Consider the following 26,792-nt stretch of genomic DNA (forward strand, 5'->3'; position numbering starts at 1 on the left):
AGCCAGGTATGCACTACCCACAGTTGCCTGGCAATAGCCAGCTATGCCTGACACTAGAAAAGGGGCTGCTTGCCCTGTCTTACCCTCTCTTACTTCTCTTGCTCTTTGTTCTTTGCTGCTCTTGCCCCCTCCCCCCATCCCTCCCCCCGTATGTCCATGGCCAGCCGCCTTTCTGCTCTTCTACTCTTCTCTCATTTAACCTCTCCACCTGAACCATGGTGGCTTGGCTTGTTCTGTCAGGGCACAAGCCAAAATTCGAAACCCTAACAATTATGTCCTCCTTCATCCGAAGAGACAGACAGGAAGAAGACACAGAGAAGATGAAGATGACTCAGATCCATGTGCATCCGGTTCACCTTCCTCCATCTATCTCTTCCTGGTCATCATTCTGTCCCCTCTCTCTAAAACTTTCAGGCCTGCCTCCTTTTCCCACGGCCCAATCACAGGCTCATGTAACTAATTAAGGTTTGTGCCTGGCCTTGTCTGCATACAGACAGCAATCCACAGGTCAGTTTGGTTCCCAATGGCAAGAGGTTTCCTTGTTCAGACTCAGACTGGCAAATCCTTTGACCAATGTCAAAGGCTGCAGTAGCCTAGAAACCTCTGTAGCTCACAGTAACCAGAACCTGCATGGTCTTAGCTATGATTATCGTATTCTCTAGAATCAATGCACCTACCATTTTGAACTCTGGAACCTTTGGCCTTACAATTTCTTGGGAAATGACCAAATTGTCTACAATTAAAACATCAAGCATTTTGATTGCTGATATCTCTATCCGCCATTTGCCCTGTGATATTTGCATTATACTCCTGAGAAACTATACCAGTGGTCTCCCATATGCATTCATCTACGTGGGCTTCACATGCTTTCAATGGTCTAATTGATCTCTTACATTCTGTGTTTGCATCCCCAAAAGACAATATTTCTATCAACGACTGTCTAGATTCTGAGTTTGATAGGGTTCTATAAACAGGGTTCTATAAACAGCTGAACTTAACCTCTGTAAGAATTCTCTAAAGGATTCTCCAGAATCCTATTTTAGTAAAGAGGTAGATTTTCCTCCTCAGGTTCTGTAACCAGACCGCAAGCTCTTAAAGTTGCAACTCATCATTGTTCATTACACCTTCAGATCTGCTTTGTTCCTGTAAGTCAGCATAAGGCCCATCACCCAGCAGCTGCTCTTTAGTAATAGTTATTCCACTTGTTAATCACAAGGGATGGTTCTGTAGCTTCATGCCTCTGCCTCAACAACCACTGTAATTGTTGACCACCTGACACCAAACCCTACACATTTTGTGGGATCACCTCATGCTGTGACCTAGTGATTTAGCCTTAAATTAACATAAGAGTGTAAATGATACAAAACAACAGATTCTTCAAAATGCTTTAAATCTAGCATTTCTTTCAGTCACCAGAACAGTTCACTGGCAAGAACAGCATCAGTAGCACTCACATGCTGTAGAGACACCTGGTAGGATGAAGGTGCCTCTGTAGGCCCAATCAAAACCTGTGGTAATGCACTCACTTCCACATTAAAGCTTTGTGCCTCTGCTGCCTCCTGCTCTTCTGAGCCCCTTGTCTCCCTCAGGCACTTTGGGCACCTGGTAGTGAAAGCATGAGGAGGAGGGCAGGGCAGACTTTCCCTTCCATCTCTTTCTTTCCCCTTATCATCATGGGGTACATTACCAGTCTCATTCACCAAGCCTTAACATTGTTCTCCCCCTTGGCTTGTTTTTCTTTCCAACCGATTCAACTTCTAATCCCAAACTCTCCGTGCATAGCCAAGTCTTTTTTAGCAAAAGAGAATTGAGTGAACCTTCTGAGTTTTCTGCCTTCCCTTCAAACTTTCAGAATGGTATGTGAACATACAAAGCAAAACCAAAACACCCTCTCCAGGAACCCTGTAGCAGACCACCCAGCCAATGTAGCTGACATTATACCAATTTCCTTCAGTAACATTGATCACCCCTCAGAATCTACAGTTCCCTCTACCACATTAGGAGCAGAGTTACCCATTATGCCTAAGGCACTTTGGGTGCCACCTGTAGGCACAAATGTTTTGAAACCTCCTCTTAAGCTCTCATCTAACCCACCACAGAGCAGAGATAGTGGAAGAGAAAAGGTATTAGGATGTGGCGAAGTGGACCTGCTCAGCAGTCGTTCTCTGGATTGAGTTCCATCTCCCTGGGCAGCTGTTCGGTCCCAGAGCAAACACCAAACAGGACTCAGCAGCTGCAGACCAGTCCTCTAGGCAGGCAGAAAACAGACTCGAACCAGTAGGCACAGTACACTACTGTCAGCAAATAGACACCAGGCAGCTGTACTTCAATCCTGAAGAAACCACCAGGCTGGCCACCAACCTGAGGTCAGGGCACAGAGGTGACAAGCTGCTGCAGGACCCTCACGAGCAGTTCTAGGGCGAGCTTCTCTCCATGGCAGCTTTATCACAAGTTGAGCTCAACCACGCTATGTAAGGCGAACCAATACATGCGGTGTCTTTACTGAAGAATGGACAGGTGGAGCAAACCAAAGCTTAGTGCTCATCTCCCACTGTCTGTGGGGTCAGATTGATACTCCTTCATCAGGAGCCCTTTCACGTGTCTGCTATATCCAAACATCCTTTCACCTCTGTCTGCTTCAGGAGAAGTCTTTTCCGTGTTTGCTATAGCAAGACATCCTTTCACCTGTGTTCCCCAGCAGAACATCCTTTGGCAAAATGAATGTTCCAAAAAACTAAAATTTCCACTTTATATCCCCCTTTTTCTTTAAGAATTGTCCTTTTTCCCTCTCATCAGAAATCTACACATAACGGAAATTATTGTAAGAACCATCACATTTTCAATAAATGCCATTCGTTTAATATAGTCAAATAAGTAGCAAAACCCTATGTTACTACCTATATAGAATAATTCAAAATAATTTAATATTTCTATCAATTTACAATTATTCAAATGAAAACTTAAATTTCTGTCAATATGCAGTGATTAAGTGAAAACCTTAAATGTCTATCAATAGAAAATAAAGGAACAAAAATACCTTAAATTTCCAATATATAATAAGTACAAAAATGAGTACATTTTTATCAATGTTTGATTATAACCAATAATATTCTTCCACCCTGGATAACAATAACTTCACATCAAATGACCAAACCTATCCACTCCACCTTAAGGGACTAGGGCAATGTTCTTCAGAAAACTGCTTCCTGCTGAATTGGGGTGAAGAATTCCTGTATGGGCCCCAAAGGAGAAAAAAAAGGTTAGTTTGAGAAAAGGTAGCTGTGGCATTTGTTGCCCAATGTGTCTTTCTAGTTTCTGTGCTAGTCCTTTGGAAGTTGATTTGCATGCACAGTTAGGAGAATCAGTAACTGAGACAGTCTGTGAGTCACCTGGGATGTTTGTTGGGTAAAGACACGGTCTCAGCAGAAAACAGGTTTTTCCTAGTCAGATATGATCTTTCCAAAGTTCTGTTGGTAGCCATGTTTTTCATTCTCTGTAGATACATACGCATAGCCACATCCCCTTAATAGTATTGCCGGTTTCCATTCCACTATCAACACATTGTTATATTGGTTGGCCTTTCAGATATTTCAATGTTTTGAGTACCCAATTGTTGCAAAACAACCCTTCGCGATATGGGTTTATGTGTATGTCAGCCACATAATGTCTCAATTTCTATTTTTGCCCTTCTGCTCCCACACAAGCAATCCGTTGGACACCATCCTATTCTCAATAATTTACCAATTCCTATAAATGGTGTCAAAACCTGAGGTGGCCAATCTGGATTCCAAGACTTTTGGGAAAGTAAGCTAACATCAGCTCCTGTATGTACCAACCCTTCTATGTCCACACCCATATTTGGACAATCTGGGTCTCAGATCATAGACCTATGTGCCAGAGCACATGTTTCCCAGTGATCCCAAAAGCCCCTGTTCATTCCACAGGAGCGGCCTTCCCCCTGATGTAGGGAAATAGCCTCTCTCTTCACCCTATCTCACTCTTGTAGTTCCTGGTTTGTGCCTCAGGAAAAGCAGGTCTGACCCCTTTTAGGAGGAACCCTGTATGAGATGCCTGCTTTCCTATGCGTTTTCAACCGCTAAACCCTTGTACAAACAAGCTCTCTTTCTGTCCAGGACATCATGGAACCATGATGACTTGGCGTGTTCTGTGAGGGCACAGGCCAAAATTCGAAACCCTAACAATTATGTCCTCATTTGTCTGAAGAGACAGACAGAAAGAATGGGACATGAATAGGTAGTAAGTGGGATCTTTAGGCAGATGAACTTCTCTGAGTGGAGTCTTTGGTTCATAAGAGGTAGGTCTGAGTATTTCCTGTAGCTTATAAAAGTTTACATTCTTTAAGATCTGCAGAGCAAGGGAGAAGCAAGTGTGTGCATTCACAGGGAGCTGGGAAACTGGTGTGCACAGCTGAGGCACTGTGCTTGGCTGGCAGTGTGAGCACGCTGGATCAACGTCCTGGACAGAGAGAGGGAGAGCTTGCTTGTACAAGGTTGTTCGGGGCCACACATGCGTGGGAAAGCATTCTTCGCAGACAAGGTTCCTGAAAAATTGGGTTGGACCTGCTTTTCACAAACCAGGAACTACAGCAATAAAGAAGGGAGAAGAGGGAGGCCTGGGAATGGGGCAGAAAGAGATACTGTTTTCTGGTTAGTGTAAATTAGTCCAAAACATCCCAGGAAGTGGGGACAGGCAGCGAAGACCTAGAAACCCATGTGTGAGAATAGGGATTAATTGCCCCGACCAGTGCAGTGCTGGGGGTAGACTTAGAGCCAGTGCTCCTGGGCCAGTGAGCATTCTATAGAGGCCTGGCCTGGCATTAATCCGTCTCAAAAAGAGAAAGTCTCACCCAAGGGAAAATGCCCAAAAAGAGGCTCAGTGAAAGGCTCTATCCCCAGAGGCAGCATGGGTAGCTCCAAGCTCACGAACGCTCCCCTGAAACCATGTGTACCCCATAGAAAGTCAAGCTCTGAGGTAAAGCGTACAGAGGTGGAGTAGGTACCTCTCACCAGCATGTGCTTGAAGAGGGTGCTCTGCTTGGTGGGCAGCTATACGCAGGGCATCATGGCGATGCGGAGGCCTGCTGGAGATGTGTAAGTCCTGAGTCCCCCCGCAGTCAGCAGGTGTTAGTGGTCTGATGGCTAACATGGTGTGGCAGCTGGTTTGATTTAATCCGTGTGATGCCCACAGAAGAGGCAGCAGAAGTAAAGGTAGGACTCAACATTAGGACGCTCAGCAGCAGTCTTGTGGCATGCGCGCCGAAGAGGCTTGCACTGCAATTCTTTGGCAACGGGGCATTGTCTCAGGAGTCCATGGTTTCATCCATCTTCACCAAGGCTCCGTGCCCCAGGCCAGAGGTGGCCCAGGGTGGAATGGGGGCCCCTGCAGAAGCAGAGGCATGCGGTGAGGAAGAACTATACTCTGTCTCATGGAAGGCAGCAGTGTGGCAGGGGTGCCAGACCATATGGGCTCAGGGAGATGAAAATCCTCACGTGGTGCATCCGAGTCATGGCACCAATGTGAGGGTTCCTGGTTCAATCCCGTGATTCGGTTTAATGTTAGCATTTTGAATCTTGGCCCGTTCCTGGACAGAACACACCCACCCACCATGATTCCACGTGCAAAATGTTAATGAGAGAAGAGTAGAAGAGCAGAACGGCGGCCAGCCACGGGCACTCGCATGGTGTCCTGGGGAAGGGGGCAAGAGCAGTGAAGAATAAAGAGTAAGAGAAGTAAGAGAGGGTAAGACAGGGCAAGCGGCCCACATTTTTACTGTCGGGCACAACTGGCGATCGCCAGGCAACTGTGGCACACAGCATACCTGGTTTTACCAGGTAGCTGTGGGGGTAGAGCTTAGACCGAATAGCAATAATCATGGAAGGGCTCTGGGAAAGCTAAGGTCTGCAGCCTTGGGCGGGTCGTCAAAGATATTTGGCAGGAAATGGTGGAACAAGCCTCAAGTTTAGAGCAGGAGGAGACACAGAGGTAATGAACTGGTCAATCCCACCTGGAAAGCCTGACTTATCTTTGCATAGCAATTGTGCCTAGTAGGCAAATTATTTAGTTTTTTTTTTTTAAGATTAGTTTCACGTGCATGCACTGTCCCTGTCACCAGACACACCAGAAATGGGCCTCACATCCCATTACAGCTGGTTGTGAGCAGCCATGTGGTTGCTGGAAATTAAAAGTCAGAAACTCTGGAAGAGCAGTCAGTGCTCTTAACCTCTGTGCAATACCTCCAGCAAGGTGTCTTTTGTCTCCAGAGTCAAAGGGCTCAGAGGCAAGCTGGTGGCAAGATCCCCCAGAGCAGTGATGTGTAGAGAAAGAGGCCAGGTTAGGGTTGGCAGAGGACAATCCCATAACTAAGAATGGTGGACGAAGAGGAAAGGCAGGAGGGGCTGGTAGCATTGGCCTTAGGCCTGGGCTTAGGAGGTAATGATTGTTAAACTACAGGCAACATCAAGGGGCCTGTCAGCCCGAGTCCCCAGAGGAAACAATTAACGTTTTCTTTTTGGTCAGTCTGGATGAATGAAGCATTATGTGTTTCTGATCTTAGATGTGGCTGCAGAAGGAAGTGTAGCTTAGGATCTGGCCACAGATCCCTCTTTCATTATCCCCAAAGAGGAATGTTGTTAAGTTAAGGACTGGTGGGTGCGGTTCCTTCCTTTCAGGGCCAGTGGGAGTAATCTTGGGAAGAAGTGGATTCACTGCTCAAGCACTCATGGTCTATCCAGGTGTAGTAGATGGGGATCACAAGGAAGAAATAAAACCTGCTAAAGGGGAAGAAGGAGACAGAATGGCTGAGTTATTTCCCTACAATAGGTGCAAGGCTGCTCCTGTGGCATGAACGGGGCTTTTGGAAGCACTGGGGAAGGTGTGCTCTGGCACACAGGTCTATGATCAGAGACCCAGGTTGTCCAAATGCAGGTGTGCACATAGGAAGAGTGGAAGATACAGGAGCTGATGTTAGTTTACTTTCCCAAAAGTCTTGGAATCCAGATTGTCCACTTTAGATACAATTTATAGAAACTGCCTAATTGCCATGAATGGGATGGTGCCTATGTGGACCCAGAAGGGAAAACAGAGAAATTGAGAACTTACGTGGCTGACATACCCATAAACTTATGGGGAAGGCATCTTTTACAAAAATGGGTACTCAAATTGATATTCCCGCAATTCCAGGGACAACGAATGAGAAAATGATATGGTAGTTGCTCCTTGGGAAGGTAATGATACAGGTGACAGAGTACAAGGTCAAAAAAGAGAAACTGAGGAACTAGACCAACCAATGTAAGGGTGTGTTGACAGGAGAAGTGAACATGGTAATAGTATTAAGGGGATGTGGTTATGCTTAAGTTTCTACAGGGACTGAAAAATATGGCTACCAATAGAACCTTATAAATTTTATATCTGACTAGGGAAAACCTCTTGTGAGCTGAGACAGTGTCTCCACAAAGCAAACATCCCAGGTGACTCACAGACTGTGTCAGTTACTGATTCTCCTAACTGTGCATGCAAATCAACTTCAAAAGGGCTATCACAGAAACTAGAAAGACAGATTGGGCAACAAAGGCTTTAGCTACCTTTTCTCAAACTAACCATTTTTTTCTCCCTGGGGCCCATTTAGGAATTCTTCACCCCAATTCAGCAGGAAGCAGTTTTCTGGAGATCGTCGCCCTAGTCCCTTAGGCTGGGGTGGATAGGTTTGGTCATCTAATGTGTTCTAATTGCTGTCTAGGATGGAAGGTCATTATTATGATGAAAGATTGCTAAAAATTTAGCCTTTTTTGGAATTATTATATTCTATGAATTTAAGGTATTTTGTTATGTTTTTAGAATTTTCAGATTTTTTTATCATTACAAATTGATAGCAATTTAAGTTATTGTTTGAATTGTATTGATAGAAAATTTAAATTGTCTTGAAGGTTTGTATATTGATAGAAAGGTAAGGTTTTGTTAATTATTTGAGTATACTCTACATGTGGCATTTATTGAAAATATGGTGGTTCTTACAATAAATTCCAGTGTGTATAGATTCCTAATGATAGGGAAAAGGATAATTCTTAAAGAAAAGGGGGAATATGAAGTGGAAACTTCTAGTTCTTTAAAAAGTTAATTTTGCCAAATGATTTGCTCAGGCACAAACCAGGACCTAAAGCAACAAAGAAGGGTGAAGAGGGAGGCCTAGGTATGAGACCAGACAGAGATACTGTTTTCTGTTTAGTGTAAATTACATCCCAGGACATGGGGACAGGCAATAAAGATCTAGAGACCCATGGGTGAGAATAGTGATTAATTACCCTGACTTGTGCTGGGTCTAAAGTTAGAGCCAGTGCTCCTGAGCCTGAGAACAGTCTATCCAGGCCCGGCCTGGCATTAAACTGTCTCAAAAGGAGAAAGAAGGTCTCACCCAAGGGAAAAGTCCTAGAAGGGGAGGCTCCATGAAAGGATCTATCCCCAGAAGCAGCACAGCTAGCTCTCCAAGCTCAAGAATGCTCTCCTGAAACCATGTGTTCACCACGGAAAGTCAAGCCCTGAGGTAAAGAAAGTGCACAGAGTTTGAGTAAGTACCACTCACCAGCACATGCTGAAGAGGGCACTCTCGTGGGTGGACAGCTATTAGCAGGGTGTCATGGCGATGGGGAAGCCTGAGGAGTGGTGTAAGTCCTGAGGGCCTACAGCAGCCAACAGATGGTGGTGGTCTGATGTAGATGGTGAGGCGGCAGCTCTGATCGAATCCCTCTGATACTTGCAGAAGCCACAGAAGTTTTAATGACAGTGTCCATCAGCAGGATGCTTGTTGACAATCTCCAGTTATGTGCATAGGAATGGCATAAACCTCCATTTTTCCTGCCACAGCCAGTGTGAGTGAGTAGTCCATGGCAAGCAAGTGTGACTGGGCCCTGGGCCCTGGGCCCAGAGTGGACTTCGGGCAGTGGGGCGATGTGGCAGGAGTGCATGGTTCCATCCATCTCGACTGATGCTCCGAGTTCCTGGCCTTAAGCATCCCAGGGCAGGCTGTGGACTGCCTTGGGGAGCAGAGGCATGGAGTGGGAAAGGCCTGTCCTCTACCCCTGAGTTGGTGGCAGGGTGGTGGGAGCATCAGGACATCTGAGCAAGGGGAAAATCAAAATCCTCATGCAGGACATCGGAGTGAACAGCACCAATGTTAATGTACTGGTAACTCCCACCGGGAAGGCCTGCCTTATCTTTGCATAGCAACTGTGCTTAGTAGGCAAATTATGAAGTCTTTTTTTTTTTTGAGATTTTTTTCATGTGAGTATACTGTCCCTGTCTTCAGACAACACCAGAAGAGGGCCTCAGATCCCAAAACAACTGGTTGTGAGCCACCATGTGTTTTCTGGGATTTAAAGTCAAACTCTGGGAGAGCAGTCAGTGCTCTTAACCTCTGTGCAATACCTCCAGCCCTGTGTTTTTTGTCCCCAGATTCAAAGGGCTCAGAGGAAAGCTGGTGGCAGGAACCCCAGAGCAGTGATGTGTAGAGAAAGAGGCCAGGTTAGGGTTGGCAGAGGACAATCCCATAACTAAGCAACGTGGAAGAGAAGGAAAGGCAGGAGGAGCTGGTATCATTGGCCTTAGGCCTGGGCTGCTAAGGTGGTAGTGATTTTAAAACTATAGGGAACACTGAGGGCCTGTCAGCCTGAGTCCCAGAACAAACAGTTGAAGTTTTCCTTGTGCTCAGTCTGTACGTATGAAGCATAAGGTGTTTCTGATCTTATACATGGCTGCAGAAGAAAGGTTAGCTTTGGATCTGGGCACAGATCCCTCTTTCATTACCCCCAAAGAGGAAGATTGTAAGTTACCCACTGGTATGTATGGTCCTTTACCTTCAGGGACAGTGGGAATAATCTTGGGAAGAAGTGGATTCACTCCTCAATGACTTATGGTCTATCCTGGTTTAGTAGATGGGGATGGCAAGAAATAAATAAAACCTGCTAAAGGTGAGAAAGGAGATCGAATGGCTGAGTTATTTCCCTACATCAGGAGCAAGGGTGCTCCTGTGGAATGAAAAGGGGCTTTTGGGAGCTGGGGATTTAGCTCAGTGGTAGAGCGCTTGCCTAGGAAGCGCAAGGCCCTGGGTTCGGTCCCCAGCTCCGAAAAAAAAAAAAAAAAAAAAAAAGAAAAGGGGCTTTTGGGAGCACTAGGAAACGTGTGCTCTGGCAAACAAAGGTCTCTGATCAGAGACCCCAGATTGTCCAAATATGTGTGTTGACATAGAAAGGCTGGTTGATACAGGAGCTGATGCTAGTATACTTTCCCAACATTCTTGGAATCCAGATTGGCCACTTCAGGTTTTGATGCAATTTATAGGAATTGACAAATTATTGGTAAAATATGGAAGCTGAGGTCAATGATGTCAATCTTTGGAGCTTTCGCTTGTTCCATGAGAAGCTGGCAGGGTTTGAGTGTGGCACCAAACTTAACATTTAGGTGACAAAATGCTTTGGAAGTGTCAACATCTAACTGCAAAACCAAATTTTCCTTTGGATGTGCTCTGGTGACTTTCTTCGATTTCATTGTTAAAAATCTAATGTGGACTCCATTAGTGGCGGTATAGTTGATTTGAGACACTGGTTTACAGGGATTTGCATAGGTAATGCTCTCTGGAGGCACCCCAAGCCTCTCCAGCAACAGAATGTCACTCTTGCTTGCACAGGCAAGTACTCTCCCAGTTGCAGCTAGAGCTCTGCTGTCATTCCACTTGTCTGTGGAAGGGAGTTAGTGGGCAAGAGATTTTAGCCACCCCACAAGCTGCTTTGGAATGTCTTCCAGGTCTGCAACATAGAAAGCATCCTTATCAGGGGAAGACTGTTCCTCTTTTTTTTTTTTTTTTTTTTTTTTTTTTTTTTTTTTTGGTGTAGTATGTCCTTGGCAGTAAAGCCTTCATTGAGGATATGGCAATCAATCTTCTCCTTAGTAAAGCTGCTCATGGTTCTCGATATGCTTACAGAAAATAGCCCTGGGCCACAGCTGGTCAGACCGATGGTGAGGACACCATCCAAACCCTGAGGATCATCTGGCCATTTGTAGAAGCTGATCCCAGGGGCACCAAGCTTCTGCCTATGGTGGCTGTTGGTGATGTCTGCAGGGACTGACCCTCAGTGTTCTTGCTATTGGTGAAAATGGAACAACACCACCCAAGAGAGGTTATTGAAAATACTGAGGAACTTGGTCAACCAATGTAAGGAGGTGTTGACAGGGGAAGGGAGCCTGTAACAGTATGAAGGGGATGTGGTTATGCTTATGCATCTACAGACAGGGGAAAATGGCTATGAATAGAAGCCTATAAAGATAGATCTGATTAGGAGAAACCTCTTGTGAGCTGAGTCAGTGTCTTTCCAAAGCAAACATCCCAGGTGACTCATAGACTGTGTCAGTTACTGGTTTCTCCTAACTGTGCATGCAGATCAACTTCAAAAGGGCTAGCACAGAAACTAGAGAGACAGATTGGGTAACAAATGCTACAGCTACCTTTTCTCAAACTAACCATTTATTTCTCCTTGGGGCCCATTCAGGAATTCTTCACCAAAATTCAGCAGGAAGCAGTTTTCTGAAGATCGTCGCCCTAGTCCCTTAAGGTGGGGGTGGATAGGTTTGGTCATTTGATGTGATACAATAGTTATCTAGGACGAAAGGTTATTATTGGTTATGACCAGAGATTGATAAACATTTAAAGTCATTTTATTGGAATTACTGTATAATAAAACTTTAAGGTATTTTTGTTTGATTATGTTCTTAGAAATTTCAGATTTCTGTTTTACCATTACTTATGGAAATAATTGAAGTTTTTGTTTGCACTGTATTTTGATGGAAATTTTCAATTGTTTTGAAGTATTGTATATTGATAGAAACCTGAGGTGTTTTTTTTTAAGTATTGTATATTGATAGAAAGGTAAGGTTTTGTTAATCATTTGACTTTACTATACAAGTGGCATTAATAGAAAGTGTGATGGTTCTTAAAATAATTTCCAATGTGTATAGATTGCTAATGATAGTGAATAGGACAATTCTTAAAGAAAAAGGGGTATATGAAGAGGAGACTTCTAGGTCTTTAAAAAGGTAATTTTGCCAAAGGATGTTTTGCTGGGGCACACAGGTGAAAGGATGTCTTGCTATAGCAAACGCATGTCATAGACTTTTCCTGAAGCAGACACAGGTGAAAGGATGTTTGGATATAGCAGATAGATGAAAGGGCTCCTGATGAAGGAGCATAAATCTGACCCCACAGACTGTGGGAGATGAGCACTGAGCTTTGGTTTGCTCCACCTCGCCATTCTTCAGTAAAGACACTCCATGCAATTGTTCCCCTTACATAGCATGGTTGAGCTCAACTTGTGATAAAGCTGCCATGGAGAGAAGCTCGCCCCAGAACTTATGAGTTTCCTGCAGCAGCTTGTCACTTCTGTGGCCTGACCTTAGGTCAGTGGCCAGCCTGGTGGTTTCTTCATGATTGAAGTATATCTGCCTGGTGTCTGCTTCCTGAATGGACTGGACTGTGGCTGCTCGTTCGTGCCTGTTTTCTGCCTGCCTAGAGGACTGGTCTATAGCTGCTGAGTCCTGTTTGGTGTTTGCTCTGGAAGAGAACAGCTGCCCAAGGAGAGGGAGCTCAATCCTAGAAAACTGCTGCTGAGCAGGTCCACTTGCCCACATCCTAATAACTTTTCTCTCCACTACCTCTGCTCTCCTGTGGGCTAGAGGAGAGCATTAGAGGTTTCAAAGCATTTATGCCTACAGGTGGCACCCAAAGTGCCTTAGGCATAACAGGTAACTCTGCTTCTAATGTGGTAGAGGGAACTGTAGATGATGAGGGGTGAGCAATGTTACTGAAGGAAATTGGTAAAATGGCAGCTACATTGGCTGGGTGTCCTCTGATAGTGTCCTGGAGGGGGTGTTTTGGATTCGCATATAGTCTTCATCCACTATTTTGAAAATTTGTAATAAAACCCAAAAACTTAAAAATTCACGCGATTCTCTTCTGCTAGAAAAGATTGCAGATTGGCTATGCACATAGAGTGTGTGACTAGAAGTGGAAATGCTTGGAAAGGAAAAAGAGCCAGGGGGAGAACAAGGCTTGGTGAATGAGACTGGGAATGTACCCCATGAAGGAGAGGGAAAGAAATAGAGTAGAAGGGAAAGTGCCGCCCTGCCCTGCTCCTGGAGCTTTCACTACCAGGTGCCCAAATGCCTCAGGGAGACAAGGGGCTGGGAAGACCAGGAGGCAGCACAGGCACAAACTGGTAATGTATAAGTGAGTGCATTACCACAACTTTTCCTTGGGCCTCCAGAGGCACCTGCATCCGTCCCAGTGTCTCTGCAGCATGTGTCTGTTACTGATGCTATTCCTGCCACTGAGCTGACCCTTCAACTGATAGAAATGCTAGATTTAAAGCATTTTGAAGAATCTGTTGCTTTGTATCATTTACACTCTTCCTATATTAATGAAACACTAAATAACTAGGCCACAGAGTGAGGTGATCCCACAAGATTAGATGGAACGGGTTGTTGTCAGCTGGTCAACAATGACAATGGTTTTCATGGTGGAGGCATGAAGATACAGAACCAGCCCTGTAATTAACAAGTGGAATAACTGTTACTGAAGACGAGCTGCTTGATGATGGGCATCATGCTGTCTTAGGGGAATAAATCAGATCTGACAGTGAAATTGAACAATGGTGCGTTGCAACGTTAGGAGCTTGGGATTTGGTTGCAGGATCTGGAGGAAATTTTCTTTTACTATAATAGGATTCTGAAGAATCCTTTAGAGAATTCTTACAGAGGTTGAGTTCAACTGTGAATATAACCATATCAGACTTTAAAAACAGAAATTCATTGATAGAAATATGTCTTTGAGAATGCAAACACCAAATGTGAGAGAGCAGTTAGACCATTGAAAGCCATGTAGAGCCCCTATAGATGAATGGATAAGGGAAACCACTGGTATTGCTTGTCATGAGTATAATGCCAACATCATACAGCAAATGGTGGCTAGATTTATCAGCAATCAAAATGCTTGATGTTTTAATTGAGGTCCATTGGGTCATTTACAAAGACATTGTAAGGCCAAAGTATCCAGATTTCAAAATAACAAGTGCAATGATTGTAGCGAATATGGTAATCCTAGCTAAGAACAGGCAGGTTCTGGTTATTGTGAGCTACAGAGGATTCCAGGCTACTGCAGCCTCTGTGCAAAAGGCAGACATTGGTCAAAGGATTGGCAGTCTAAGAGCCACATGGATCTGCTTCATCTCCATCTTCTCTGCCCCTCTCTTCTCTGTCCTTCTCTCTTTGGAGGAAGATGGACATAATAATTGTTAGGGATTTGAATCTTGGCCTGTGCCTGGACAGAGCATGCCACGCCACCATGTTTCCACGTGGAGAACTTTAATGTTTAGAGTAGTAGAGCCAAAATGTTTGCCGGCCATGGGAACATGAAGTGGGGGATTGGAAAAGGGGCAGGAGCAGTAAAGAAAGAGTAAGTGAGAAGTAAGAGAGGGTAAGAGGGCAAGTAGCCCCTTTGAGAGTGTCAGGCACAGGTGGCTGTTGCCAGGCATTTGTTGGGTGGAGCGTACCTGGCTGTTCCCATGTAGCTGTGCTCTTGGATCTTAGACAGAACACCAACATTCCCCTGTTTTACTTTAATTAAAAAAAATCAGCAGCAAGGGTGAAGCAGGAATTGGGTTGAGGTGATCTGACTACTACTTCTTGCTTGCTCTGTGGTGACTTGTCTCTAGGGAACCTAGAAAAATGGTATGGGGAAGTTTGTACAGTCCTAGAGTTGGCTGTCTCCCTGTTGTCCAGGGTCTGTGGAACCGTCAGAGGATAGGTCAGAAGTAACCGATCCAATAGAGGCATCTGTGTCTGAGAGGAGATTGGAACATCTGGAGGTCTCTTCTCTGGGGCTGTCCTGGGTGTAGTAAGCACCTGGACTTGATGAGGTGCTGGAACATACATACTTATTATAGGCAGAGAATAAAATTAAGCATGTTGCAGGAGATAAGTAAACTTTTTCTTAGATGGAAATTTAAAAACCAGAGGACTCCCACCCTTTGGAATAGGTAGTAAGTGGAGATTTAGGCAGATGCACTTATCTGAGTGGAATCTATTTGGTCCATAAGAATAGGTCTGAGTGGGATTCCTGTAGCTCATAGGTGTCCATTCTTCAAGATCGGCAGAGCAAGGTATAAGCGGGAGTGCTCAAGTACTTGCAGTTGGGACAGTGGTGTGGACAGCTGGGGCAATGTGTGCAGTTGGTATTGTTAGCACGCTGGAGCAAAGTCCTGGACAGAAGAGAGCTGGCTTATACAAGGGTCTTCGGGTCCCAGAGACGCGGAAAACAGGCCTGATAGACAGGGTTCCTCCTAAACGGGGTCAGACCTGCTTTTCACAGGGCAGGAACCAGGAGCTACAGCAACAAGCATGGGAGAAGAGGGAGGCCTGGGAATGGGGCCAGACAGATAATGGTTTCTGGTTAGTGTAAATTAGACCAAAACATCCCAGGAAATGGGGACAGGCATTGAAGACCTATAGACCCATGGGTGAGAATAGGGATTAATTGCCCCAACTTGTGCTCGGGCTAGATTTAGAGCTGGTGCTCTTGGGCCAGAGAGCAGTCTATCCAGGCCTAGGCTGACATTAATCCATCTCAAAGAGAGAAAGTCTCACTCAAGGAAAAGATCCTAGAAGGAGGCTCCATGAAAGGATCTATCCCCAGAGGTAGCACAGGTAGCTCCAAGCTCAAGAACGCTCTCCTGAAACCCTGTGTGTATACCCCGTGGAAAGTCAAGCTCTGAGGTAAAAAAAAAAAAAGCACACAGAGGTGGAGTAAATACTGCTCACCTACATGTGCTTGAAGAGGGCGCTCTGCTTGGTGGGCAGCTAAAAGCAGGGCATCCTGGCCAAGGGGAGACCTGCTGGAGTGGTGTAAGTCCTGAGGTCCCAGGCAGCCAGCAAGCATTGGTGGTTTGATTGGGTCGATGTTGTGGCAGCAGCTGCGATCAAATCACTGTGATGTTCACAGAAGTGGCAGCAGATGTAATGGCAGGGCCCAACAGCAGGACGCTTGGAGGCAATCTCCAGCCATGTGCACAGAAGTGGCATGCATCTCCATTCTTCCTTGCCAAGCCAGGGAGAACACAGAGCCAATGGTGAGCAACTGCAGCTGTGCCCACAGACCAGTGTGAACTGTGGGCAATGCAGCAACGAGGTGTTAGTGCACAGGTTCCCTCCACCTCCACCAAGGTTCTGCAGGATAAGCTGGCAGTTGCAGCGGGCAGCAGAGGCATGTGTTGGGAAAGGCCTATCCTGTGCCTCAGGGTCAGTAGAGGGATGGTGGAAGAACCAGGCAATGTGGGCAGGGGGAAATCAAAATGCTCACCTGGGGGCATCCGAGTGAAGGCACCAATGTTAAGGTTCCTGGTTTGACCCAGGGTTTCGGAACCAGTGTTTGGATTTTGAATCTTGCCCCATGCCTGGACAGAACACACCCAGCCACCATTGTTCCACATGGAGAACCTTAATGAGAGAGTAGCAGAGTGCATAGGCCACTGTCAGGCACATCTGTCTGTTGTCAGGCAACTGTGGGTTAGAGAATATCTGGCTGTCCTGAGGTACCTATGTTTATAAGCATGGGGAGAGTACCAACAGTAATCATGTAAGGGCTCGGGAAAAGCAGGCTCTGCAGCCTTGGGAGGGTGGTCAGAGATACCTGGCAGGAGATGGTAGAACAAGCCTCAAGTTTAGAGGAGGAGGAGACCGAGATAATGAACTGGTAACTCCCTCCTGGAAGGCCTGCATTATCTTTGTGTAGAAATTGTGCCTGGTAGGCAAGTTATAAAATATTTTTTTTAAAGATTACTGCCTGTGAGTACGCTGTCAGGGATAAGAGGTGATAAGAGGGCATGACATCCATTACAGGTGGTTGTGAGTCACCTTTTTCTTGCTGGCAATTGAAGTCAGACCCATGGAAGAGCAGTCAGTGCTCTTAACCCCTGAGCCATCTCTCCAGCCCTGTATCTCTTCTCCACAGTATCAAAGGTCTCAGGGGCAAGCTGGTTGCAAGAACCCACAAAGCAGTGGTGGAGAGAGAAAGAGGCCGGGTTAGGGTTGGCAGTGGCCAATCCCAGAACTCAGCATCGTGGAAGAAGAAGAAAGGCAGGAGGGGCTGGTAGCATTGATGCAGTCCTGGGCTGAGGTGGTGGTGATTGTAAAACTACAGGCAGCCCTGTAAGCTAGAGGCCCCTCAGCAAACAATGGAGTAATTTTCCTTTTTGTCAGTCAGGAGGTACCAAGCAGGCAAGAAAAGTAGGTATTTCTGATCTTATCCATGGCTACAGAGAAAGTGTAGCTTTGATCTGGCCATTGATCCCTCTTACATTATCCCCAAAAGTCACATGATATAAGTGGACCACTGGTGTCGATGGTCCCTTACCTTCATGGACAGTGGGAATAATCTTGGGAAGAAGTGGATTCACTTCTCATGGACTCATGGTGTATCCAGGGGTAGTAGATGGGGATCCCAAGGAAGAAATAAAACCACCTAAAGGGGAGGAAGGAGATAGAACTGCTCAGCTGTTTCCCTACAACAGGGGGAAGGCTGTTCCTGTGGCATGAACAGGGGCGTTTGGGAGCACTGGGAAACATGTGCTCTGGCACACAGGTCTATGATTATAGATATAGATTGTCCAAATATGGGTGTGTGCATAGAAGGGTTGGTACATACAGGAGCTGATGTTACTTTCCCAAAAGTCTTGGAATCCACATTGGCTACCTCAGGTTTTGATGCAATTTATGGGAGTTTGTTCTTTCAAATAGCATTGTGTCCAATTGATTGCCTGTGTAGGACCAGAAGGGCAAAAAGAGAAATTGAGACCTTATGTGGCTGACATACACTTAAGCTTATATCGGGAAGGGTCGTTTTACAACAATTGAGTTCTCAAAATAGTAGCCCTGCAGTTCCAGGGACAGCAAATGAGGGAATTAGGGTGACATGGTAGTTACTCCTGGGGAAGGATTAATACAGGTAACAGAGCACAGGTTCTTTATAGTCTGGACGTCTTTACATCTTTGTTACCACATCATAGCTTATGGTAAGAATTGGCTTGCAAGATTGTTCTTCAAAATACCCTTGCATGAGAAAGACAGGGGAAGGTTTGCATTCTCCCTACCTAGTTCGAATAATAGTCATCCCCTAAAGAGAAAACTGCAAAGTTTGTCCAAAGGGAATGTTAAATAGTCCAACTTTGTCATATTTTTGTGTAACAACCATTCACAATTATTTGTAAGCAATTCCCTCCATCTCTCATTTACCATTTTACAGAAGACATTCTGTTGGCTGATTCTGATAAAGATGGGTTAGGGAACATGGTAAAACAAAAGATTCTACTATACTTGGTATTACAGATTGCTCCAGAAAAAATAAAGGGGAGACCCACTAGTTATCTGGGTTATAAAGTCTAACAAACAATTCAACCACCAAAGATACAGATCTGTAGGGACCAGTTGGGTACCCTTCATGATTTTCCCCAGATGCTGGATGAGTAAATCTTCTGCCCTAGGCCTTCCTATGTGCATGATCATAAGGAATGCAGGTAAACGACCCATACACTCTCCACCATTCACAGAATACATGAAGGCTTGGTCATTGACTCCTCTTCATCATCAGAACAGGCTGCTCCTTCCACACTTTCACTGGGCAATGATGTCGACTGCAACTGTGAAAGCAGAGGAGACACAGTATCTGCCCGGCTCAGCTATGGTTCTCACTCCAGAGTCGGATGGCAAGTCCTCGTCCACAGCTGGGTGGATTACACTGTGTTCCCTTCAAATTTAAGCTTTGTATCTTCAGATCCAGGAGAGCCACCACCAATTTCAAGCAGATCCACGCTGAAACCAACTTCTCATTCCATGTCAAAGACACAGCGGGTGTGTGATGCTGCCTGCATGAAGGTCTCAGGGTCAGTACATCTACTGCCCTCATGGAAGCTGATGGTCTTTTGCCTGTTCCATGAGAAGCCTGCTGGTTTTAAGTGTGGCACCAACCTTGACATTGAGGCGACAAAAGGCTCTGGAAGTGTCAACGTCCATATGTAAAACCAACTTTGCCTTTGGATTTGGTCTGGTGACTTTGATTAATTCAATTTCACTGACAAGGTCCTAATGTGGACTCCATTAGTGGCGGCATACTTGACTTGAGACACTTGGTTACAAGGATTTGCATAGGTAATGCTCTCTGGGGGCACCCAAGCCTCTACACCAACTGAATGCCACTCTTGCTTGCACAGTCAAATCCTCTCCCACTTGCAGCTAGAGCTCTGCTGTCGTTCCACTTGTCTGTGGAAGGGAGTCACAAGGCAAGAGCTTTTAGCCATCTCAGATGCTGCTTCAGAATCTCTTCGAGGTGTGATATATAGAAAGCTTCCTTATTGTCAGGGAAGAGTTCTTTCTTTTTTTTCTTTTTTTCTTTTGCTGTAGAATGTCCTTGGCAGTAAAGCCTTCCTCAAGGATATGGCAACCAAAGTTTTCCTTAGTAAAGCTGCTCATGGTTCTTGATATGCCTGCGGAAAACAGCACTGGGTCACTGTTGGACAGACCCAAGGTGAGGACTGCACCAGACCCTGAGGATCATCCAGCCATTTGCTGATGCTGATCCGAGGTGGCGCCGAGCTTCTGGCTAGGGTGGCTGTTGGTGATGTCTGCAGGGTCTGTCCCTCAATATTCTTAATGTTGGTGAAAATGGAACAACACCTCGAAGAGGTTATTGAGAAACCTGAGTAACTAGGCCAAGCAATGCAAGGATGTGTTGACATGGGAAGGGAACCCAGTAATAGAATCCAGGGGATGTGTTTATGCTTCTGTATATACAGAATTGAAAAGCTATGGGTAGGAACAGAACCTTTTACAGTTTAGATCTGACTAATAGAAACCTCTTGTGAGCTGAGACAGTGTCTTCACCAAGCCCAGGTGATTCCCAGACTGTGTCAGTTAATGATTCTTCTACCTGTGCATGCAAATCAACTTCAAAAGGGCTAGCACAGAAACTAGAAAGACAGATTGGGCAACCAATGCTACAGCTACCTTTTCCCAAACTAACCATTTTTTTCTCCCTTGGGGCCCATACAGGAATTGTTCACCCCAATTTAGCAGGAAGCAGTTTTATGAAGATCGTCGCTCTAGTCACTTAATGTGGGGTGTATAGGTTTGGTCATTTAATGTGATATAATTGTTACCTAGGATGAAAGGTTATTATTGGTTATGACCAGGGATTGATAAACATTTAAAAATCATTTTATTTGAATTATTATATATTAGAAATTTAATGTATTTTTTAATTATGTTCTTAGAAATTTCAGATATTTGTCTTACCATTACATATGCAAAGCTATTTAAGTTTTTGTTTGCATTATATTTTGATGGAAATTTTAAATTGTTCTGAAGTACCGTATATTGATAGGAACCTAAGGTGGTTCTTTAAATACTGTATATTGATACAACCATGAGGTTTTGTTAAGTATTTATCTATTCTATACATGTGGCTTTTACTGAAAATATGATGGTTTTTACATTAATTCCCATTGCGTGTTGATCACTAATAATAGGAAAAAAGGGACAATTCTTAAAGAAACAGGGAGATATGAAGAGGAAACTTCTAGGTCATTTTGCCAAATGATTTGCTCAGGCACACAGGTAAAAGGATGTCTTGCTAAGGAAACACGTCATAGACTTCTTCTGAAGCGGACACAGGTGAAAGGGTGTTTGGATATAGCAGACAGGTAAAAGGGCTCCTGATGAAGGAGTATAAATCTGACCCCACAGACTGTGGGAGATGAGCACTGGTTTGCTCCACATGGCCATTCTTCAGTAAGGACACTGCATGTATTGGTTCCCCTTACATAGCGTGGTTGAGCTCAACCTGTGATACAGCTGCCATGGAGAGAAGCTCGCCCAAGAACTGCTCGTGAGGTTCCAGCACCAGTTTGTCACCTCTGTGGCCTGACCTCAGGTTGGTGGCCAGCCTGGTGGTTTCTTCAGGATTTAGGTACAGCTGCCTGGTGTCTGCTTGCTGGCAGGACTGGACTGTGGCTGCTGGTTCGATCCTGTTTTCTGCCTGCCTTGAGGACTGGACTGTGGCTGCTGAGTTGTATTTGGTGTTTACTCTGGGATTGAACAGCTGCCCAAGGAGAGGGAGCTCAATCCAGAGAAAGACTGCTGAGCCGGTCCACTTCCCCACATCCTAATAACTTTTCTCTGCCATTACGCCTGCTCTGTGGTGGGCTAGAGGAGAGGTTAAGAGGAGGTTTCAAAACATTTATGCCTACAGGTGGCACCCAAAGTGCCTTAGTCATAATGGGTAACTCTGCTCCTAATGTGGTAGAGGGAACTGTAGATTCTCAGGGGTGAGCAATGTTACTGAAGGAAGTGGATAAAATGGCAGGTAGTGTTGCTGGGCGCTATCCTACTGTGTAACTGGAGGAGATTTTTGATTTTGCTTTGTATGTTCATAAACTATTCTGGAAGTTTGGAGTGAAAGCTGAAAACTCCAAGTTCACTCAATTCTCTTCTGCTAGAAAAGATGACAGACTTGACTATGCACGTAGAGTTTGTGACTAGAATTTGAAATGCTTGGAAAGAAGAGCCAAGCAGAGAACAATGTTCAGGCTCGGTGAATGAGACTGGGAATGTACCCATGATGAAAAGGGGGAAAGAAATAGACTGGAAGGGAAAGTGCCGCCCTGCCCTGCTCCCCGTGCTTTCACTACCAGGTGCCCAAATGCCTCAGGGAGACAAGGGGCTGGGAAGAGCAGGAGGCAGCACAGGCACAAAAGGGTGATGTGTGAGTGAGTGCACTCCCACAAGATTGTCTTAGGCCTGCAGAAACGCAAGCATTCTTCCCAGTGTCTCTATAGCATGTGCCTGCTACTGATGCTATTCCTGATAGTGAGCTGACCTGGTGACTGATGGAAATGCCAGATTTTGAAGCATTTTAAAAATCAACTATTTTCCATCATTACCATAATTGTTAGGAAGTACTAACAACTCCAGAGGTATCGACTTTTTTATATGAGACACATTTATTATGGAACATTAAAAAATGATCCAGATGACTGTTTAAAATACATAAACCCCACAATTCTATACATAAAGACCTAAGAGCATGCAGATACTCTGGGCTGGAGAGCCATGTCTGTTCCTGGTCAATCACTTCTGAAAAGTTCTCAAATATTGAAATCCAAAGCAAATGAATTGGCTTGACATGATTCAAAAAGTAAAATATAAACGTAAGGGCATTAAAACCAAGGCAAGAATTAGTCTCCAATCCTGATTCCTGGAGAGTAACTGAGAGCAGGTGTAGGTGTGTGCCCTGTCTGTGTGTATATTCACACAGAATCAGGCCAAAAGTCAAGGGAGCGGCGTGTACACACATATGTGAAGCCCCGAATGCCGTCAAAAGGATGTAGAACGTCTATCCTCCTTCTGTCTCAAGAACAGCACATTTCCAACCCTAGGCATCCCTTAGAAGGGACCAGTACCGAGGACAGGAGGGTGAGTTCAGACCATGCTGTTCTCACAGCATCCACTGCATCAGAGGCGTCCATATTAGTCTTCGGGCTTTAAGAACATCTTAATTTTCATGGCTTTTATATTTCCATTTTCATCTTCTTCATCATTGGCTCAGTCCCTATTCTTGCCAAACATTTTCCCAATTGTTCCCTCCAAAGTCTCATATCTTCTTGCCATTTCTTCCTCCGACACGTCAGCCTCTACAGTCTCCTCCTCTTCTGCTGCCACCACTCTGTTCTTGGAATTCATCTGAAGCAATAACTTCTCAACTTCAGGATTAAAGCCTCTGAAAGGCATCCTTCCATAGAGAATATCTTCACACAGGGAGAAGCTCTGCTCTTCTATGATGAAGCTCTCCTTCTCCTTCAACTCCGGCAAATCCAGGTACCAGTGCTCATCCCTGATCGTCTTCCGTTCCTCCTCTTCTAGCTGTTTCTGGTTTTCCGAGTCCAGGCCCCTCTGCATGAACTTCATGCGCAGCAGGTTTGTGGATAACTTCGTCTTCTGCTCTGACGCCATGTTGGATACATTTTCAGAGGCTTCCCCCTGTACTGCGCTTGCGCAGGGTCAAGAGGAGAGCAAGATGTTGTGTTCTGTGCTAACTTTTTATTCTGCTGTAAACAAGATGGGTATGGCAGGATGTAAGTCAGATAAAATAAGCATGGTGGTCAAAAGTCCACATCAATTCAGAAGTCAGAATTGCATGCTATCCTTATGGTATTGGAATATCCTGAACCTCTTAACGTAATTACTGATTTGTTGAATGCTGGGTTATTTTGCCTATAGGGACTGTTGAATTTGTCCCTGATAACAATGAATTAACTTTATTCAAATGCAACAGGCCATCAGAATTAGAAATTATCCATTACATATTATACATATTTGGTTTTCTTTTTGTTTGTTTTGTAAAAAGTTTATTGGTGATGACTCAGAAAAGGCTGTGGGGTGGGAAGGCTGAAGTCGGGCTACGTGGGCCGCACCTCATCTTCCTGCTGCATCTGCGCCATCAGCTGCCGTCACTCAGTGGCCTGACGCATGCCCATCATGACCAGACTCTTATATTCCCTTTCTGACAACACTGAGCCCTTCGACAGTCCTGGGGGACTGGGGTCCACCGTGCCCTGGGGCTGTCCCTCCAACCAGGAAACCTTCAGAGGGTTGTCAGCCAGGCCCACTTCATTTCTGACGGCCAACTCCGCAGCTCTGACAGTTGCAATCTCCACTATGACATTGCCTGGCTTCCTTCCGGAAACTACCAAGTTGAGAACCTCCCCATACTTATGTAAAAGCCTCAGGAGGACATCTCTGGAGTAGCTCCCTTGGGACTCATCCTCCTTCTTGCACGTCCACTTAAGCTTTAGTTTGGGGTTTCTTTTGCCCTCTCTATTTTCTGTTCTTCCTCTCAGCCTCTGTTCTCGGTCCTGGCGGATCTGCTCCTGGATCAGCCACTGCTGCTCTTCCAACTGTCGGGAACCCTCTTCTCGTAATCGAGCCATCTCCTGCTCTAGTGTGGTGGTGTTCCTGCTCTCCTCCTCTTCCTCAGTACCCTGGGCCTGGGCCTCCCACTCCCTGGCCTCCAGGTGGAGGTTCAGTTTCTTCCTATTCTCGTCAAGTCTCTGGGTCCTCTCTGCAGCCTGCTTCCTGGCTTTCCTCTCCTTGTCATAGGCAGCCCTGGCTGCAGCATCAGTCAGTACCTCCAAGGCCTGGGACAGCTGGTGGAAGAGTTCAGCTGCTCTGGGGTTATCTAGATTTTTATCTGGGTGGCAGGAGAGTGCATTTGTCTGTAGGCCTTCTTCACCTCTTTGTCTGTCGCCTTCTCTTCGACGCCCTGCAGCACATAGAGATCCATTTGTACTAGCTCTTTGATCACTGCTATGATTCTGAAAGAATAAAGATTTTAAACTATCCCCCACTGACCCTGCTGTGAGGAGAAGTGCACCTCACACTGAAGCACCTCACATAACATGTTTTGGGGATGTAGCCTGTCTATAGCCATCCCAAATCATCTGGCTTCGATAAGGCCTGACTCAACAGTCCTAAGAAAAAAGAGAATTAGGGTCAACTTGCCCCAGAAGCAGGGTGGCCTAGAGTTGAACTCAGCCCAAGTTACAAACCAATGAAATTGCTTTCTGTGACTGTTGCCAACTACCTATGTAATTTTCCCTATAAATACCTTCCCCTAATAGGGCTTAGGGTTGACTCCTCTGTCTCCTGTGTAAGATATGTGTTGTTCCCAGAGCTCTAGTTCCTCAAATATACCTCTTGTTTATTACATCAAGACTCGTTTCTCATGAGTTCTTGGGGGGTTGCGTCGTCTCGAGATTTGAGTGGGGGTCTTCCCCACCCCATGGTCTTTCATTTAGGGGCTCGTCCGGGATCTCACAACCACCCACAACTTCAAAGACCTTCTTGGAGGTAAGGGGGTCCCCAATTGTGTCTGAGTGTGCGGCCGCTGTCTGTGTCTCTGTTCTGGTTCTGGTTAGTATCTGAAAAGTGCTTTGGTTTCGCAGTCGCTTTCTGGAGCTGTAAAGCTCAGAAGCTGTGGTCAACAGACGTGTTGGGAGGACCACAAGCTGCACCCTGAGGGATGCTTCAGGGCAACAGGAGAGCCAGGGACGCCTGGTGGTCTCCTATTGGGTAGAAGAGGTTCTGTGTTCCTCTTGGAAGAGAAACTTCAAAGACCACTTCATCTGAAACTGCTTTTGGCTGGTGCCTGTGGACTAGGCACAGCAGTTGTTGTCTGGATATTGTGGTTTCTTTGTGTTGTCTGTTGTTTGTTTGTTTAGTGTTTTTTTGTGATGATAGGACAGACAGTAATGACTCCCGTAAGCCTGATGTTAGATTATTGGACAAGTTAGGGACAGAGCACATAATATGTCAGTTGAAGTTAAGAAGGGAAAGTGGCAGACTTTGTGCACCTCTGAGTGGCCAACTTTCAGTGTGGGCTGGCCCCCTGAGGGCTCTTTTGACCTGACTATGATTCTTTGTTAAAGCTATTGTTTTTCAGGAAAAACTGGGAGCACACCTAGACCAGATACCTTACATCTAGGTCTGGCAAAACCCGGTTCAAAATCCTCAGTACCCTCTGCTCCTCCTAAGATCTATCCTGAGGTGGGGGAGCCTCCTGAATGGCCAGCTCCTCCCCCGTATTTATGCCCCATTTCCTCCCCAGCAGCCTTATGACCTCTGCTCCACAGGAAGAAGAAGCGGGGAGTGGGTTTTCGGCTACAGGTACCCGAAGCTGCAGGGCTAATAGCCCCACAGAGCCTGACTCAACAGTAGCCTCGCCTTTGTGCACTTATGCTGTCCAACCTCCTGAATCCTCTGCCCCTCTGGAGGTCCGGCCCAGGGGATGCAAAGTTGGCTAGCACTCACCCCTGACTCCTCTACTGGCCAGATTCTTGTTTTTCCCTTGCGGGCTTATAGACCTCCCCCTGGTCCAGGCAATGGGATGCAGCCCCTTCAGTATTGGCCTTTCTCCTCCTCTGATCTTTATAACTGGAAACTTAATCACGGAACTATTTACTTTATTCGTCAAAGAGTTTTACTTGGTCCTCTTGGTGCTTAACTTAGAAGTTAAAAATAATTTGCTTGAGAAAAATGGTTTTCTGCCAGGGAGTTTTATCTTTCTCTCTTGAGCCTCCTTCCCAAGGAGAGATTCTCCTCCCTTTGCTCGACTTGTCCAGTCTAGCTGCTGTTAACAGTTGTGTATGAAGGACTCCAGGTTAGCGAGTGACCCTGTCTGAAGCAGGCATTATCAGAACCTAAAAGCTTTATCTTAGATCCTGAAGAAAAATTCTCCTGTTGCTTAAACATTCACAGCTTCTAAGGAAGGGACAGCGCAGAGTAGGGAAGTGTGGGGCTGAGGGTGGCAGGTTCATGGGCAAGCAAGCTGCAGGCTGTGCATGGGCAGGGGCCTGAGCCAGCTGGAAAAGAGTTTCAAGGTAAAGGGTCGGTTGGCCAGTGCTGATGCTTTGACAACAAAAAGAGTGCATTAAGAGAACTTTGAGAGAGCCTGCCTCCCTCCCCTTACCCCTGGCCCTATTCTAAGAGAAGTGTCTGTCTACATGGACAGTGTCTTTGATCCTATCCCTTCAGCAGCCAGTTCCTTCCCCTGTGATCCAAATTCCCCAGGTTGGGGTGCAGGGAAGCCCCTAAAATGGTTTCAAAAAGAATCTACAACAAACTGTGAAGAA

At 45.6% G+C, this 26,792-nt stretch overlaps 3 pseudogenes; all 3 read right to left on the minus strand.

Annotated features, from left to right (window-relative positions):
• Nucleotides 1-18,589: 18,589 nt before the first annotated feature.
• On the minus strand, nucleotides 18,590-19,611 carry LOC134479145 (ornithine decarboxylase-like; annotated as a pseudogene).
• Nucleotides 19,612-22,632: 3,021 nt separating this feature from the next.
• LOC148005355 (M-phase phosphoprotein 6 pseudogene) lies at nucleotides 22,633-23,115 on the minus strand (annotated as a pseudogene).
• Nucleotides 23,116-23,561: 446 nt separating this feature from the next.
• LOC148005356 (dnaJ homolog subfamily C member 17 pseudogene) lies at nucleotides 23,562-24,945 on the minus strand (annotated as a pseudogene).
• Between the last annotated feature and the right edge of the window lie 1,847 nt (nucleotides 24,946-26,792).

The sequence above is a fragment of the Rattus norvegicus genome, chromosome 6 (genome assembly GCF_021556685.1).
Source record: "Rattus norvegicus strain SHRSP/BbbUtx chromosome 6, alternate assembly SHRSP_T2T, whole genome shotgun sequence".
NCBI lineage: Eukaryota > Metazoa > Chordata > Mammalia > Rodentia > Muridae > Rattus > Rattus norvegicus.